At 43.2% G+C, this 18,229-nt stretch overlaps 3 non-coding genes across 3 annotated transcripts; all 3 read right to left on the bottom strand.

The window, feature by feature from the left end:
• Positions 1 to 7,901: 7,901 nt before the first annotated feature.
• TRNAG-UCC (transfer RNA glycine (anticodon UCC)) lies at positions 7,902 to 7,973 on the bottom strand. Its single transcript has one exon. It is a non-coding gene; the product is annotated as a tRNA-Gly (tRNA).
• Positions 7,974 to 11,258: 3,285 nt separating this feature from the next.
• TRNAG-UCC (transfer RNA glycine (anticodon UCC)) lies at positions 11,259 to 11,330 on the bottom strand. The gene has a single exon. It is a non-coding gene; the product is annotated as a tRNA-Gly (tRNA).
• Positions 11,331 to 11,426: 96 nt separating this feature from the next.
• On the bottom strand, positions 11,427 to 11,498 carry TRNAG-CCC (transfer RNA glycine (anticodon CCC)). Its single transcript has one exon. It is a non-coding gene; the product is annotated as a tRNA-Gly (tRNA).
• Positions 11,499 to 18,229: the final 6,731 nt, after the last annotated feature.

Here is an 18,229-nt window from a genome sequence, read left to right as displayed (position 1 = left end):
CGACAATCTCTCTCCCCATGATTCCAGCCCAAAACATTACTCCACCTCCTCCTTGTTGGCGCTGTAGCCGTGTTTGCGTGGGGTGTCCATCAACCAGCCATCCTCCACTCCATCCATCTGGACCATCGAGCGCTGCACGGCACTCATCCGTGAACAAAACAGTTTTGAAATCAGTCTTCATGTAATGTTTGGCCCACTGGAGCCGTTTCTGCTTGTGTGAAGTGGATAGAGGAGGTCGACAGGATGGCGTATGCACAGCTGCAAACCTCTGAAGGACCCTGCATCTTGTTGTTCGGGGGACGTTGGAGGCACCAGCAGCTTCAAAAACTTGTCTGCTGCTATGACAAGGCTTTCTTGCCGCTGCTCTTTTAACCTGACGTAATTGCCTGTAGGAAAGAGTCCTCAATTTGCCCTTATCAGCACGCACACGTGTGTACTGTGAATCAGCTACATACTTCTTGATTGCCAAGACACTTCATCCTGATCATCGCACAATGTTGATTGTAGTCATGCCTTGACCTAAACACTCCACAATTTGTTGCTTCTCAGCAGCCGACACATCCTTTTTCTTTCCCATTTTGGCAGAAAATGTAGGCTGCTTAATAATGTGAGAGAGCCTTCTTAAGTAGTCTTGCCTTTCATTGGACACACCTGCCAAACTAATTAGCACAGGTGTCTGCAATTGCTTACAGTGATATAAAGAGCCCTGACACACATCACCATCAATGAGTTTAACTGACAAACAAACAAATTCTTCCCTTATCACTCCTAAACACTTTTTGCATAATAATTTGGAACGCAGTGTACATGTGCTTTTCCACAAAACACCAGTGGTTCACGTAGTGAATCTTACAGTTCTAACTTGCCAACCGTGGTCTGTATAGAATTGTTCAATAAAGGGCCCAAAATTAAGATAACATAGATGGGAGAGGTCTCTATGAATAGGAATTCCTAAGTATTTGATACCCTGTGAGGGCCAGGCAAAGGGAAAGTTGGACTGGATGGAATCCTATATGGATTTGGGGAGGGAGACATCGAGGGCCTCAGACTTCGCTGCATTGATTTTAAAATTTTACCATGTAACAAAGTGATCTATTTCAGCCATAACAGCAGGGATGGATATATGTGATTGAGTGATATATACTAGGACATCATCAACAAATAGAGAGCACTTGTACTCGGTGCCTCCCACCTCAATCCACCTAATATTGGGGTTATGGCGAATTGATGAGAGCAGGTGCTCCGTCACTAGGATGTATAAGAGAGGGGACAGAGGACATCCTTGCCTTGTCCCATTGGTGATTGTGAAAGGTGATGAAAATGTTCTGACGCACCCCCTGGGCCTTGGGACACCCGGAGCCGGACCCTTTTTGGTGGATGCTGGTGGTTGTAGTCTTCGTGGCGGCGACCCGGTTCCGTGGCTCAGGGTGGTCAAACCTGTGGCGGAACTATTTATGTGGTTTTGATGTTTAAATGTCCGACTACGCCACCCGTGGATTGCGGTCAGAGTGAACCGCCGCTACAGGGCAGACCGCTGAGGCTGGTGTTGTGGGTGCAGCAGAGCGTAGCATAACTCCCCACGGGAGGAGTATAGCCTCAGGGAAGTGTATGCGGAGGATGGGGGTGATGGTGCAGGGCAGCAGCAGTAACGACACGGAGTCAGTGATGCAGTCCAGGGCCTTTACTCACAGTTCTTATTATCCAGACCACGTCTGCAGGTAACGGCTGCCCACGTCGTACTGTGCTCACCAGGTGAGGGGCTCAGACAACTCCCAGATAACTTTGGAGCACTTCACAGGACCCCCTTTGTGTGTCCTTTGTCTGGCCTTTCTTACCAACACTTCTGTCCGGCTGCCTCGGGCCTCCTCTTGGTAAACTTGGCGCCAGTTTCCCTGACCCTATGTGGTGCCTTCCTAGCGGGTGTAGCGAGGGGCTGCGCCACATAAAATGTCAGAGCCTCCGGTTTCTAGCTGAGGGTCGTTTCCTGCCTCCACTAGTTCGGGGACCGGTCTCCCCCTTTGGCCTGACCCCTCCACGCAGGTGGATTCGGGCGTGCGGTGGCGACTCGCCCGTCCGCACCCCTGGGATCCCTTCATTCCTCGTTCCTGGAGCCTTCTCCGCTCCTCTTCCTTCCTTCTCCCTCTTCCAGGCCTGGGCCTCTGTTACTAGGCCCGCCTCCGGAGCAGAGCTCATGCAGAGCCCCTGCTCCCTGCCACTTCTACTCAGACTTCTCTGCACTGAACTAAGATGGTGCCCACCTTTTATACTCCCTTCTCAATGCACCCAGGAACTGCTTCCTCCCTGCTCCTGCACTACAGGCTTCCCCTTCCTCAGTGTTCCCTCCCCCCACTCCAGCCAGGGACAGGGACTGTCGTGCCCATCTCAGGGGCATATTGGTCGCCCTGCCCCACGGCAATGTGGTGTAATGCATGCAGGTGTCGGGTCCTGATCCACACTCCATCCTTACCTGAGAGTGAGATATCACACCTCTGGGTGAGGTGCAATACGTCTGTAGCAACCGAGCCCTCAGGGTGCTACAGTTCCATTTATCTTCAGCCTAGGTGACGTATTGCGATACAGGGCCGTGATTTTGGCTATAAAAGGGTCCCCTAGACCCCTACCCCAAGCTTTTTAAGAGAATCATATATGGCGTGCCAGGAGACTCTATGGAATGCTTTCTCAGCATCCAACGAGAGTATCTAATTACAAATTTTTAACTGCATCTAGCCCAGGAAATACTTTGTGCCTAGTAGCAGTGTCTGCTAGTCAGCGGATTATCCCGGCTATTAAGCAAGCTACACCACCTGTAGTTTAGACACTTAATTTTTTCAAAGGAAATGCTTCGGGACCATGGGATACTTAGTGAAGAGCATCAGGAGGCACCCCAAGGCATAGGGGCTGGGACTGGCAGTAGGATGCCTTGCGGTGGACAGCCGAGCTCGATCCTTATAAAAGCTTTTTAACTGCAGCAGCTTTAGTGGACGCTACTGGAGCTGGAATTACCGCGGCTGCTGGCATGAGACTTGCCCTCCAATAGATCCTTGTAAATTGATTTAAAGTGTATTCATTCAAATTAGAGAGACAATTTAAATTAAAAAGCTTAGAGCTGCCTCCACCACAGGGGGGCTCGCTCGACCCACCAGCGGACAGGCACCAGTATTGGGAGAGGGGGGCTGGCCGTCAGGGTTCACCGCGGCTCTGGCACAAACCCGGCGACACGGAGGTGGCACGGGCAGGAGCGGACTGGCCGTGTCGGCTTCTCACTTTTTGGATTTTAGAAGGGCATGACATGCCTATATCTGTGTCTCCCCCTCCTTTTACTCCTCCACCTCTTTTATTTTCGCATGACTATATGTACTTGTCACTTTTCCATGTGTTAGTTATGTCTTCTGAGCAGTTTGTCAGCTTTTGGACACCTTTGAAGGTGTTTTCTATGTGTTTCTATGTGTTTTTGTTTGCCTGCCATTGGTTTTAACGGTGTTCGAAGGTGTTCGACGAACAGTTCGACGAACAGTTCGGCGAACACACGGGTGTTTAACGAACCGAACCGAACTCGAACACTACGGGGGTGGCTCAACACTAGTTACCAGTCCAGGTTGGCATAATCAAGGTGAAAGCACACACAAAATTTGATCGCTGAAAGTTAACAACCCAGCAAGGGCCCCCTTGCACCGCCGGGCCCCGGGGCAACTGCCCCGGCAGCACTGGCGGTAGGTCCGCCCCTGGTCCTGGTATGTGTAGATCTCTTCTCTGGCTGGCCAGAAGCTTATCCAGTAAAATTTGCCAATGCTAAAATGACTGCAGACAAACTGATGAAAGAACTGAGCTGCAGATATGGCGTCCTAGAAACCATAGAGAGTGACAGGGGAACACACTTCACTGGAGAAATAATGAAGGAAGTTATGCAGGCCCTGGGAGTAAATCAATCATTTCACACCCATATAAGTCACAAAGCAGTGAGAAAGTGGAAAGGTTAAATAGGACACTTAAACTAAAAATTGAAAAGGCCATGGCAGACACAGGAGAGAACTAGGTAGAGCGCTTGCCTCTTGCACTTTTTTCAGTCAGACACACTCAAAATAGAAAGACAAAGCTGTCTCCTTTCGAAGTCCTGTTTGGAAGTGTCCCAATGATGGGTCTGTACTTGCCACAGGTGCTACAAATGCAACACGGTACTATGACAGCCTATGTCCAGGCCTTGCATAAAAGACTTGATGTGATGCATAAACATGTGTTTTCATCCACTCCCGATCCTAATGCAAATACAGATGTGCATCAGTTGAATCCAGGTGATTGGGTGGTCATACGCAGACACGTGAGAAAGAGCCTAGATCCACGATTTGACAGCCCATTCAGAGCCCAGCTGACCACATCCACCTCAGAGTAGCTTGAGGCAAGGCCCACCTAGATCCATGTCAGTCATTGCAAAAAAGTCGGCAGAAGGACTGTCCTTTCAATCACCCTGCTGGGAGTAGCAGGATTATTGCACCCTACAGAGACTCTGGATAAAGTTTTAACTATGGACTGGGACAACAAACTTATTTGACATCATGCTTTTCCTATAAAGAGCATGGAAGGAGAAAAGCTCAAGGACTGTTGGATTTGCACACACAGCCCAGTATCTGCAAGGACTATGCCGTAGTTAGCCTTACCTCTGGAGCCACGGGAGGTATTAACACTAAACTTCATACACAATGAGAAAATGGACTCCATCTAAATTTTGGGGAAAGGATGTGCCCCGTGATTTATCTGCTTCATTGACTCTAGTCGGATGGGTCATCAATCCCTGGTTTCAGTTAAGTATAACACGACCTAAGGTACAGATGTGGTGGAGGGAACATGACTCAGAAGTTGGAGGTATGAGGTCCCTTGTTTAAATCCCTTGGACATTCCCATAAATCCCTTGGAAATTCCCATAAATACCTTGGACATTCCCATAAATCTAAATGTTCTCTGGATTCATATGTACTATATATGTATGTATAGATTTTTTTCTGTCCTTTTCTGATTTCTGTTGTGCCCCCCCCCCCATCCCCTTGTCTTTTCTTTGCTTGTCTTTACTCTCCAGCTGGACATTCATCTTATGTCTGAATCACAACTGCAACCCAAGGGATTTCAAGAGATATCGTCCAATAAAGTCATGGTAACTATATATTTGTTATTTATGTGGAATGTAATTGATTGGAGCAGCATTGATATGATAAATTATTATAATATAAATTATTATGAATATATTTTGATAAATAATTTTGCAAGGATTGCAATGACATTTTAATAGACTGCATATCATACAATTGATAATTAATTTGATTCTATTTTATTTTTGTGTCATAGTGTTTGATAAAGGCCTGAGTGTATAAGGACGAAACGTCACATTCACTTTGGATTGCTTCATGAAATAATGAAATAAAAAGAAAAATTGCATCAATTTTGTGCATAATTTTGAGTGCCGAGTACTCTGATACAAGTGACAAAGGACATCATTCCTATTCTCTAAATATCAATTCTAGGAAAAACTCCTCAAATATCCCTGAGATTGGAATGAACCAAAAATGAGTGGTTAGCCAAGGTTGGCAGTCTCCCATAGATTTTATGTGTGTGAAAGGATGTATCCCACACCAGTCATCACAGTAACCTGATAATGGTTTGACAAGTAATTATTTTGACCCAAATGTCTGCAAAGTACCATATGTTTTTTACGCAATTTTAAGTAAGGAAGATAACATAAGCAAGAGTACAGAGAGGATAATCTGTAAAGCACGTTGTGATGAAAGGAGCAGACCACTACTTCTACCTTGTCTGCTGTCAGGTCGGGGTATGTGTGAAAATTATATGAGAGAGCAGCAGTGGTGGTGTTGTCTGACTGCTGGATCCAAGTTTCAGTGAGAGCCATGAGAATAAAGTAATGCGAAAGGAAGAAGTCGTTGCTATAGGGGGAGTTTGTTGCACGGTGACTGTGAGTTCCAGAGGGCATAGATAAATGATAAAGAAAAAAGCGAACAATGAATGTTAATAAGATTAGTAGGATATCTATATGCTGCAGGAAAGAGTTATAAATACTAGTGGAAGGAGGGCTGGGGATAGGGAAGATGTCACCAGCAACTAGGAGAAGGAGAAAAAAAGAGAAAGAGCAGGTGGTTGAGTAATTTATGGGAGTGTTTTGTGCACTGTATGGTGGTAATGGATGGTTTGGAGAGAATGCAAAATCTCAGTAGGGCCTGGGCATTGTACATAGGAAAGGAGAGAAGAGAGGGACTGATGTGGAGAGAGTCCACAGAATGTGTAAAAGGGCGATCGATGTGATGAAAGGGTTAGAACATAGATGAAGCAAAGAAATATGGAAAATAAATAATATACTAGAACTGAAATGGAAGCATGTTTACTTGAGTATCTGGCAGTGCTTACCTGTCCCCTGCACTGTCGAACTGCCATGTTAAACTGCAATGCACTTTGAGAATATTGCACTTAGAAATATTTTGCACATGTGCTACCCCTAAGCCATATCTAAATATATAGCAAGCATCTGCTAGGATCAAGCACCAATTAACATTGTTAAATGATTAATCAATTAGCAAGAGACGAAAGCAGGCATTATTATGCAAGAAAGTTTCTATCTTTTGCTGGCTGCTCTTCCTCTCCTCTTTGTTTTACTGCCGGGGATCTTCAAAGATTAGTCCTATATCCTCCTTTCCTCGCCTTATATACTGCCTCTATTGGAAGAATCATAGGTAGATTCAGTTTTCAGTAACATTTCTATGCTGATGACAACAAAAGAAACACATTGTGTCTTGACATCACCCCTGCATTACTACAAAATACCAGTGATTATTTCCGCTGTCTATAACAATATGTCCTCTCTCTATCTAAAATGGAATCTTAGAAAAACTGAACTCCTTGTGTCTCCTCCCTCCACTAAACTATCTATGCCCGATATTGCCAAATCCGAGTCTGGTTCTACCATTAATCGCTAGCAACATGCCCGCTGTCTTGGGAACATATTTGATTCAGATTTTTCTTTTACCCAATACAACTGATCACTCGCTTGCTCATGTCATGTACACCTTAAAAACATCTCTAGAAATCAAACTTTTTTCTCATTGATTCTGAAAAATCTCTTATTGTCAATCTAATTCATTTTCATCTAGACTATTGCTACTCTCTACTAATCAGTCTCCCTCGAACTAAGATCGCCCCTCTCCAATTCATCCTGTATGCAGCAGCCAGGATCATGTTCCAGTAAAATTCTCTCAATTATTTTCACTTTTTTGCCAATAAAGTAACTAAACTGTTACCAAGAAAGAAAGTACACTATGAGCCTTAGCTCAAAAAGCTTACGAAGAGTCAACACCAGCACCAAATTACCCCTAAAGACCTCTGCCATTTTTGGCATTTTTAACACTAACTCTAAAGACTCTAAAGACAGAGGAGTTTTTGGAATCAGTTATGTAGCTTTTCCACCTCTGCCTACAAATTCTCTCAATTAGCTTTGCTTTTTGCCCACTAAGGTAGCTAAAGTGTTACCAAGAAAGAAATAAAAGCATAAGCCTTAGCACAGAAAGTGAAAAAGATTCTAAACACCACCAAATGTAAAAAAACAATGAGTTCTTCAAGAATTAAACTATGGCCTATTGTTTTAAAAGCAACTACACCCACCAGCATAACACCAATGCCAACCCTGACATTGCTTTCATATTGGAGACTAACCCTACAAAGTATTTAATCAACAACTGAAGAGCAGAAGATCAGTTAGATGAGACAGTTGAAAAAAAGCTAAGAAATATTCTCTTCAATTTTTTTCTCATTTTCGTGGTTGCTAAACTCTAAGAAGAAAGAAGAGCATGAGCCTTAACACGAAAAATTAAAACAGACTAAAAGCATCACCAAATGTGAAAAACAATTCATGCGTTGGCCGGGAATCGAACCCGGGTCAACTGCTTGGAAGGCAGCTATGCTCACCACTATACCACCAACACTTACAGAAGCCATGTTTTTTTCTTATATTTTCTGCACTAACAATACGAAATTATTAGTAAAAAGTAAGACGTGCCAGGAAAAAACCCACATAAGTATTGCATTGACCAGGAATCAATCGCAGGTCAACTGCTTGGAAGGCAGGTTTGCTCACCACTATACCAAAAATGCTTAAGGTACCCAGCATTTTTTTCACATTTTCTGCACTAACCCTACAAAATTGTTAGTAAAAATTATGACGTGCCAGAATAAAAACCCACATAAGTACTGCATTGGCTGGGTATCAAACAAGGGTCAACTGCATGGAATGCAGCTATGCTCACCACTATACCACCAAGATTTATTGGACCCATTTTTTTTGTTTTACCTTTTCTGCACTAACACTACGAAATTGTTTGCAAAAAGTATGACGTGCCAGAAAAAAAAACACACCCCTGTTTTGCATTGGCCCGGAATCGAACCCAGGTCAACTGCTTGAAAGGCAGCTATGCTCACCACTATGCCACCAATGCTAACAGGATCTGCTTTTTTTTACATTTTCTGCACTAACATTACAAAATAGTTTGTAAAATGTATGATATGCCAGAAATAAAACTACATAAGTATTGCATTGGCTGGGAATTGAACCTGGGTCAACTGCTTGGGAAGCAGCTATGCTCACCACTATACCACCAATGCATGAAGCCACTTGACTGGTTTGGACTTATGGCTGTTAAATCTGCTAAAGTTTTACTTAAAAAAAGGAGGACTGAATATGTCTTGAAAGAGCCAATTACTAAAAAGTTTAAAAACAAGGCAAAGCATTGTCCAAAACTCAAAGATGAATTCTTGTGAATCAGCTATGTAGCTTTTCCAGCAATTCTTACAATTCTCTCAATTATTTTCACTTTTTTGCCAATAAGGTAACTAAACTCTTACCAAGAAAGAAAGTACACTATGAGCCTTAGCTCAAACAGATTACAAAGAGTCAACACCAGCACCAAATTACCCCTAAAGACCTCTGCCAATTTTGGCATTTTTAACACTAACTCTAAAGACAGAGGAGTTTTTGGAATCAGTTATGTAGCTTTTCCACCTCTGCCTACAAATTCTCTCAATTAGCTTTGCTTTTTGCCAACTAAGGTAGCTAAAGTGTTACCAATAAAGAAATAAAAGCATAAGCCTTAGCACAGAAAGTGAAAAAGATTCCAAACACCACCAAATGCAAAAAAACAATGAGTTCTTCAAGAATTAAACTATGGCCTATTGTTTTAAAAGCAACTACACCCACCAGCATAACACCAATGCCAACCCTGACATTGCTTTCATATTGGAGACAAACCCTACAAAGTGTTTAATCAACAATTAAAGAGCAGAGGGTCAGTTAGATGAGACAGTTGAAAAAAAGCTAAGAAATATTCTCTTCAATTTTTTTCTCATTTTCGTGGTTGCTAAACTCTAAGAAGAAAGAAGAGCATGAGCCTTAACACGAAAAATTAAAACAGACTAAAAGCATCACCAAATGCGATAAACTATTCATGCGTTGGCTTGGAATTGAACCCGGGTCAACTGCTTGGAAGGGAGCGATGCTCACCACTATACCACCAACACTTACAGAAAACAGTTTTTTTTCTTACATTTTCTGCACTAACAATACGAAATTATTAGTAAAAAGTAAGATGTGCCAGGAAAAAAAAAACCACATAAGTATTGCATTGACCAGGAATCAATCACAGGTCAACTGCTTGGAAGGCAGGTTTGCTCACCACTATACCAAAAATGCTTAAGGTACCCAGCGTTTTTTTCACATTTTCTGCACTAACCCTACAAAATTGTTAGTAAAAATGATGACGTGCCAGAATAAAAACCCACATAAGTATTGCATTGGCTGGGTATCAAACAAGGGTCAACTGCATGGAATGCAGCTATGCTCACCACTATACCACCAATACTTACAGGATCAGCTTTTTTTTTTACATTTTCTGCACTAACATTACAAAATAGTTTGTAAAATGTATGATATGCCAGAAATAAAACTTCACAAGTATTGCATTGCCGGGAATTGAACCCGGGTCAACTGCTTGGGAACCAGCTATGCTCACCACTATACCACCAATGCATGAACCGACTTGACTGATTTGGGATCATGGCTGTTAAATCTGCTAAAGTTTTACTTAAAAAAAGGAGGACTGAATATGTCTTGAAAGAGCCAATTACTAAAAAGTTTAAAAACAAGGCAAAGCATTGTCCAAAACTCAAAGATGAATTCTTGTGAATCAGCTATGTAGCTTTTCCACCAATTCTTACAATTCTCTCAATTACTTTCACTTTTTTGCCAATAAGGTAACTAAACTCTTACCAAGAAAGAAAGTACACTATGAGCCTTAGCTCAAAAAGATTACAAAGAACAAAGAGTCAGCACCAGCACCAAATTACCCCTAAAGACCTCTGCCATTTTTGGCATTTTTAACACTAACTCTAAAGACAGAGGAGTTTTTGGAATCAGTTATGTAGCTTTTCCACCTCTGCCTACAAATTCTCTCAATTAGCTTTGCTTTTTGCCAACTAAGGTAGCTAAAGTGTTACCAAGAAAGAAATAAAAGCATAAGCCTTAGCACAGAAAGTGAAAAAGAGTCCAAACACCACCAAATGCAAAAAAACAATGAGTTCTTCAAGAATTAAACTATGGCCTATTGTTTTAAAAGCAACTACACCCACCAGCATAACACCAATGCCAACCCTGACATTGCTTTCATATTGGAGACTAACCCTACAAAGTGTTTTATCAACAACTGATGAGCAGAAGATCAGTTAGATGAGACAGTTGAAAAAACGCGAAGAAATATTCTCTTCAATTTTTTTCTCATTTTCGTGGTTGCTAAACTCTAAGAAGAAAGAAGAGCCTGAAACTTAACACGAAAAATTAAAACAGACTAAAAGCATCACCAAATGTGAAAAACAATTCATGCGTTGGCTGAGAATCGAACTCGGTTCAACTACTTGGAAGGCAGCGATTCTCACCACTATGCCTCCAACACTTACAGAAGCCATGTTTTTTTCTTACATTTTCTGCACTAACAATACGAAATTATTAGTAAAAAGTAAGACGTGCCAGGAAAAAAAACACCACATAAGTATTGCATTGACCAGGAATCAATCGCAGGTCAACTGCTTGGAAGGCAGGTTTGCTCACCACTATACCAAAAATGCTTAAGGTACCCAGCATTTTTTTCACATTTTCTGCACTAACCCTTCAAAATTGTTAGTAAAAAGTATGACGTGCCTGAAAAAAAAAAACACCAATGTTTTGTATTGGCCGGGAATTGAACCCGGGTCAACTGCTTGGAAGGCAGCTATGCTCACCACTATATCACCAATGCTTAGAGGGTCAGCTTTTTTTTTTACATTTTCTGCACTAACATTACAAAATAGTTTGTAAAATGTATGATATGCCAGAAATTAAACTACATAAGTATTGCATTGGCTGGGAATCGAACCCGGGTCAACTGCTTGGGAAGCAGCTATGCTCACCACTACACCACCAATGCATGAACCAACTTGACTGGTTTGGGATTATGGCAGTTAAATCTGCTAAAGTTTTACTTAAAAAAAGGAGGACTGAATATGTCTTGAAAGAGCCAATTACTAAAAAATTTAAAAACAAGGCAAAGCATTGTCCAAAACTCAAAGATGAATTCTTGTGAATCAGCTATGGAGCTTTTCCACCAATTCTTACAATTCTCTCAATCATTTTCACTTTTTTGCCAATAAGGTAACTAAACTCTTACCAAGAAAGAAAGTACACTATGAGCCTTAGCTCAAAAAGATTACAAAGAGTCAGCACCAGCACCAAATTACCCCTAAAGACCTCTGCCATTTTGGGCATTTTTAACACTAACTCTAAAGACAGAGGAGTTTTTGGAAGAAAGTTATGTAGCTTTTCCACCTCTGCCTACAAATTCTCTCAATTAGCTTTGCTTTTTGCCAACTAAGGTAGCTAAAGTGTTACGAAGAAAGATATAAAATCATAAGCCTTAGCACAGAAAGTGAAAAAGAGTCCAAACACCACCAAATGCAAAAAAACAATGAGTTCTTCAAGAATTAAACTATGGCCTATTGTTTTAAAAGCAACTACACCCACCAGCATAACACCAATGCCAACCCTGACATTGCTTTCATATTGGAGACTAACCCTACAAAGTGTTTAATCAACAACTGAAGAGCAGAAGATCAGTTAGATGAGACAGTTGAAAAAAATCTAAGAAATATTCTCTTCATTTTTTTTCTCATTTTCGTGGTTGCTAAACTCTAAGAAGAAAGAAGAGCCTGAGACTTAACACGAAAAATTAAAACAGACTAAAAGCATCACCAAATGTGAAAAACAATTCATACCTTGGCTGAGAATCGAACTCATGTCAACTACTTGGAAGGCAGCGATTCTCACCACTATACCACCAACACTTACAGAAACCATGTTTTTTTCTTACATTTTCTGCACTAACAATTAGAGATGAACGGTGTTCGACTAGAACTGTTCGCCAATCTCAAATTCGAGCTGTTTTGGGCGGTGTTCGAGTTGTTCGACGAACCCGAACGATTTGCAAAAAATTCGGCTGTTCGAGGTTATGTTCGATAACTGTTCCTGCACCAAAAGCTTGTCCTGCATGTCTGGTGCTATTTAGAGCACCAATCATGCAGGGATTGTCTGCCACTCACTGTAATGCCACAGCCATGGTGGTTGTGGCATTACAGTGATTGCCCAAATCGATGGGAACAGTGCCAACAGTGAAACATGAAAAGCCGGCAATTCAGCAGCGGTATACACCTGTACCCGACAATTTAGAACCGAAAGAATAGAGCTTCACACATAGATTAGATAGATATAAACATGTCAGCCACATATATACGAAGTACAGTGAAAGTGCTGCTTACTGTACTTGTCATTTAGCGTAAAGGATTTATCAAAAAAAATAATAGTGTTTTCATGCACCGTCTCTTTAAAAAAGCCGGCCGGCAATTCAGCAGCGGTACCCGACAATTTATAACAGACAGAATAGAGCTTCACACATAGATTAGATAGATAGAAACATGTCAGTCACATATATATGAAGTACAGTGATAGTGTTGGTTACTGTACTTGTCATTTAGTATTAAAATAAAGGATTTATTATTAAAAAAATTGGCGTGGGGTTCCCCTTAATTTTAGGCTCTAGCGGAGGTTAAGCAGACGGCTGGGGCAGATGTTTGAGACCTGGGAAGGGGGTAATACCCACGGAGCTTCCCAGGCTACTAATATCAGCCCCCAGCTGAATACATAGCCTTTACTAGCTATTAAAATGGGGGACCCCCCCAAAAAAATGACGTGGGGTCCCCCCTAATTTAATAGCTAGCAAAGGCTAGGCAGACAGCTGGGGGCTGATATTAATAGCCCAGGAAGGGAGCCATGAATATTGGCCCCCTCCCAGGCTAGAAACACCAGCCGTGAGCCGCCCCAGAAATGGCGCATTCATAGGATGCGCCAATTCTGGCACTTAGCCTCGCTCTTCCACGCTGCCCTGGTGCGGTGGCAGGGGGTAATAGGGTTGGGGTTGATGTCAACTTATAATGCCAGCTGACATCAAGCCCAGGTTAGTAATGGAGAGGCATCCATAAGACACCCCCATTACTAACCCCATAGTCAAAGTTAAAAAAAACACAAACACCCAGAATAAAGTCCTTTAATTGAAATAAAGACACAATCCTTTATTGTTCTAAATTAAACCATACTTACCGTCACGCCCATTCCAGCTGAAGCCAACGATCTCCTGCAATAAAAGAAAAATAATAAAGCAACCTCATCCTTACCTTTCCATGGTTCCCACGACAGCTTCAGCTCTGCTACATCGAGATGACAGGCTGGACCGCAGCAGAACGCTGCCATCCAGCCTCTCATCCCGCAGACACTGAGAAGCGCAGGCTTGCTTGCGCTGCTCAGCGTCTCTCTGTGACGACATCCAGATGAGCCGAGTTCATGTCCAATGAACTCGGCTCACCTCATGCACGTCACTGACAGCGTGGGAAAATTCTCCTGCACTCAGCGCTTCAGCGTGAGAATTCTCCCACGCTGAAGCGCTGAGTGCAGGAGAATTCTCCCACGCTGTCAGTGACGTGCATAAGGTGAGCTCATGTCCAATGAACTCAGCTCACCTCCTGCACGTCACTGACAGCGTGGGAGAATTCTCCTGCACTCAGCGCTTCAGCGTGAGAATTCTCCCACGCTGAAGCGCTGAGTGCAGGAGAATTTTCCCACGCTGTCAGTGACGTGCATAAGGTGAGCTCATGTCCAATGAACTCAGCTCACCTCCTGCACGTCACTGACAGCGTGGGAGAATTCTCCTGCACTCAGCGCTTCAGTGTGAGAATTCTCCCACGCTGAAGCGCTGAGTGCAGGAGAATTTTCCCACGCTGTCAGTGACGTGCATGAGGTGAGCCGAGTTCATTGGACATTAACTCGGCTCATCTGGATGCCCTCACAGAGAGACACTGTGGAGCGCAAGCAAGCCTGCGCTTCTCAGTGTCTGCGGGATGACAGGCTACATGGCAGCGTTCTGCTGCGGTCCAGCCTGTCATCTCGATGTAGCAGAGCTGAAGCTGTCATGGGAACCATGGAAAGGTAAGGATGATGTTGCTTTATTATTTTTCTTTTATTTCAGGAGATCGTTGGCTTCAGCTGGAATGGGCGTGATGGTAAGTATGGTTTAATTTAGAACAATAAAGAATTGTGTGTTTATTTCAATTAAAGGACTTTTTTCTGGGTGTTGTGTTTTTTTTAAATACTTTACTAGAAATTCATGGTGGTCATGTCTAATATTGGCGTGACCCCATGAATTTCGGGCTTAGGGCCAGCTGATAATGCCAAGCTGGCCCTAACCCCTTTATTACCCAGTGAGCCACCGCATCAGGGCCCTGGATGAGTTGGGTACAGCGCCAGAAGATGGCGCTTCTATGAACGCGCCATTTTCCGGGGTGGCTGCGGACTGCAATTTGTAGCGGGGGGGGGGGGCCAGAAAGCTTGGGCCTCCCTGCGCTGCGGATTCCAGCCCCCAGCTGCCTAGTTGTACCTGGCTGGACACAAAAACAGGGCGAAGCCCCACATCAATTTTCTTTAAATTATTTCATGAAATAATTAAGAAAAAAAGGGCTTCCCTATATTGTTGTGTCCAGCCAGGTACAATTAGGCAGGTGGTGGATGGGGGCAGCCCATTCCTGCCTGCTGCACCTGACTGGACACAAATATAGTGCGAAGCCCCACGTCAATTTTTTTTAAATTATTTCATGAATTTCCTGAAATAATTTAAAAAAAATGAAGTGGGGCTTCGCACTATATTGTGTCCAGCCAGGTACAGCAGGCAGGAACGTGCTGCCCCCATCCACCAGCTGCCTATTTGTACCTGGCCGGACACAACAATATAGGGAAGCCCTTTTTTTCTTAATTATTTCATGAATTTCATGAAATAATTAAAAAAAATTGAAGTGGGGCTTCGCACTATATTTGTGTCCAGCCAGGTACAGCAGGCAGGAACGGGCTGCCCCCAACCACCAGCTGCCTATTTGTACCTAGCCGGACACAACAATATAGGGAAGGCCTTTTTTTCTTAATTATTTCATGAATTTCATGAAATAATTAAAAAAAAAGTACGTGGGGTTTCGCCCTATTTTTGTGTCCAGCCAGGTACAACTAGGCAGCTGGGGGCTGGAATCCACAGCGCAGGGAGGCCCAAGCTTTCTGGCCCCCCCCCCCCGCTACAAATTGCAGTCCGCAGCCACCCCGGAAAATGGCGCGTTCATAGAAGCGCCATCTTCTGGCGCTGTACCCAACTCATCCAGGGCCCTGATGCGGTGGCTCACTGGGTAATAAAGGGGTTAGGGCCAGCTTGGCATTATCAGCTGGCCCTAAGCCCGAAATTCATGGGGTCACGCCAATATTAGACATGACCACCATGAATTTCTAGTAAAGTATTTAAAAAAAACACAACGCCCAGAATAAAGTCCTTTAATTGAAATAAAGACACAATTCTTTATTGTTCTAAATTAAACCATACTTACCATCACACCCATTCCAGCTGAAGCCAACGATCTCCTGCAATAAAAGAAAAATAATAAACCAAACTCATCCTTACCTTTCCATGGTTCCCACGACAGCTTCAGCTCTGCTACATCGAGATGACTGGCTGGACTGCAGCAGAACGCTGCCATCCAGTCTGTCATCCCGCAGACACTGAGAAGAGCAGGCATGCTTGCGCTCCTCACTGTCTCGCTGTGACGGCATCCAGATGAGCCGAGGTTATGTCCAATGAACTCGGCTCACCTCATGCACGTCACTGACAGCGTGGAAAAATTCTCACGCTGAAGTGCTGAGTGCAGGAGAATTCTCCCACGCTGTCAGTGATGTGCATGAGGTGAGCTCATGTCCAATGAACTCAGCTCACCTCCTGCACGTCACTGACAGCGTGGGAAAATTCTCCTGCAATCAGCGCTTCAGCGTGAGAATTTTCCCACGCTGTCAGTGACGTGCATGAGGTGAGCCGAGTTCATTGGACATGAACTCGGCTCATCTGGATGTCGTCACAGAGAGACGCTGAGCAGCGCAAGCAAGCCTGCGCTTCTCAATGTCTGCGGGATGACAGGCTGGATGGCAGCGTTCTGCTGCGGTCCAGCCTGTCATCTCGATGTAGCAGAGCTGAAGCTGTCGTGGGAACCATGGAAAGGTAAGGATGAGGTTGCTTTATTATTTTTCTTTTATTGCAGGAGATCGTTGGCTTCAGCTGGAATGGGCGTGATGGTAAGTATGGTTTAATTTAGAACAATAAAGGATTGTGTCTTTATTTCAATTAAAGGACTTTATTCTGGGTGTTTGTGTTTTTTTTAACTTTGACTATGGGGTTAGTAATGGGGGTGTCTTATAGACGCCTCTCCATTGCTAACCTGGGCTTGATGTCAGCTGGCATTATAAGCTGACATCAACCCCAACCCTATTACCCCCTGCCACCGCACCAGGGCAGCGTGGAAGAGCGAGGCTAAGTGCCAGAATTGGCGCATCCTATGAATGCGCCATTTCTGGGGCGGCTGACGGCTGGTGTTTCTAGCCTGGGAGGGGGCAAATATTCATGGCTCCCTTCCTGGGCTATTAATATCAGCCCCCAGCTGTCTGCCTAGCCTTTGCTAGCTATTAAATTAGGGGGGACCCCACGTCATTTTTTTGGGGGGGTCCCCCATTTTAATAGCTAGTAAAGGCTATGTATTCAGCTGGGGGCTGATATTAGTAGCCTGGGAAGCTCCATGGGTATTACGCACTTCCCAGGCTTCAAACATCTGCCCCAGCCGTCTGCTTAACCTCTGCTAGAGCCTAAAATTAAGGGGAACCCCACGCCAATTTTTTTAATAATAAATCCTTTATTTTAATACTAAATGACAAGTACAGTAACCAACACTATCACTGTACTTCATATATATGTGACTGACATGTTTCTATCTATCTAATCAATGTGTGATGCTCTATCTTTCTGTTCTAAATTGTCGGGTACCGCTGCTGAATTGCCGGCCGGCTTTTTTAAAGAGACAGTGCATGAAAACACTATTATTTTTTTAAATAAATCCTTTACACTAAATGACAAGTACAGTAAGCAACACTGTCACTGTGCTTCTTATATATGTGACTGACATGTTTCTATCTATCTAATCTATGTGTGAAGCTCTATCTTTCTGTTCTAAATTGTCGGGTACCGCTGCTGAATTGCCGGCCGGCTTTTTTAAAGAGACAGTGCATGAAAACACTATTATTTTTTTAAATAAATCCTTTACACTAAATGACAAGTACAGTAAGCAACACTATCACTGTACTTATTATATATGTGACTGACATGTTTCTATCTATCTAATCTATGTGTGATGCTCTATCTTTCTGTTCTAAATTGTCGGGTACCGCTGCTGAATTGCCAGCCGGCTTTTTTAAAGAGACAGTGCATGAAAACACTTTTATTTTTTTAAATATATCCTTTACACTAAATGACAAGTATAGTAAGCAACACTATCACTGTACTTATTATATATGTGACTGACATGTTTCTATCTATCTAATCTATGTGTGAAGCTCTATTCTTTCTGTTCTAAATTGTCGGGTACAGATGCTGAATTGCCGGCCGGCTTTTTTAAAGAGACGGTGCATGAAAACACTAATATTTTTTTTAATAAATCCTTTACACTAAATGACAAGTGCAGTAACCAACACTGTCACTGTGCT

Source organism: Phyllobates terribilis, unplaced genomic scaffold (assembly GCF_046119375.1).
Source record: "Phyllobates terribilis strain yellow unplaced genomic scaffold, ASM4611937v1 Scaffold_3__8_contigs__length_932513732, whole genome shotgun sequence".
Lineage (NCBI taxonomy): Eukaryota > Metazoa > Chordata > Amphibia > Anura > Dendrobatidae > Phyllobates > Phyllobates terribilis.
The sequence above is the reverse complement of the archived record's forward strand: the minus strand, read 5'-3'. Positions and strand labels throughout refer to the sequence as shown.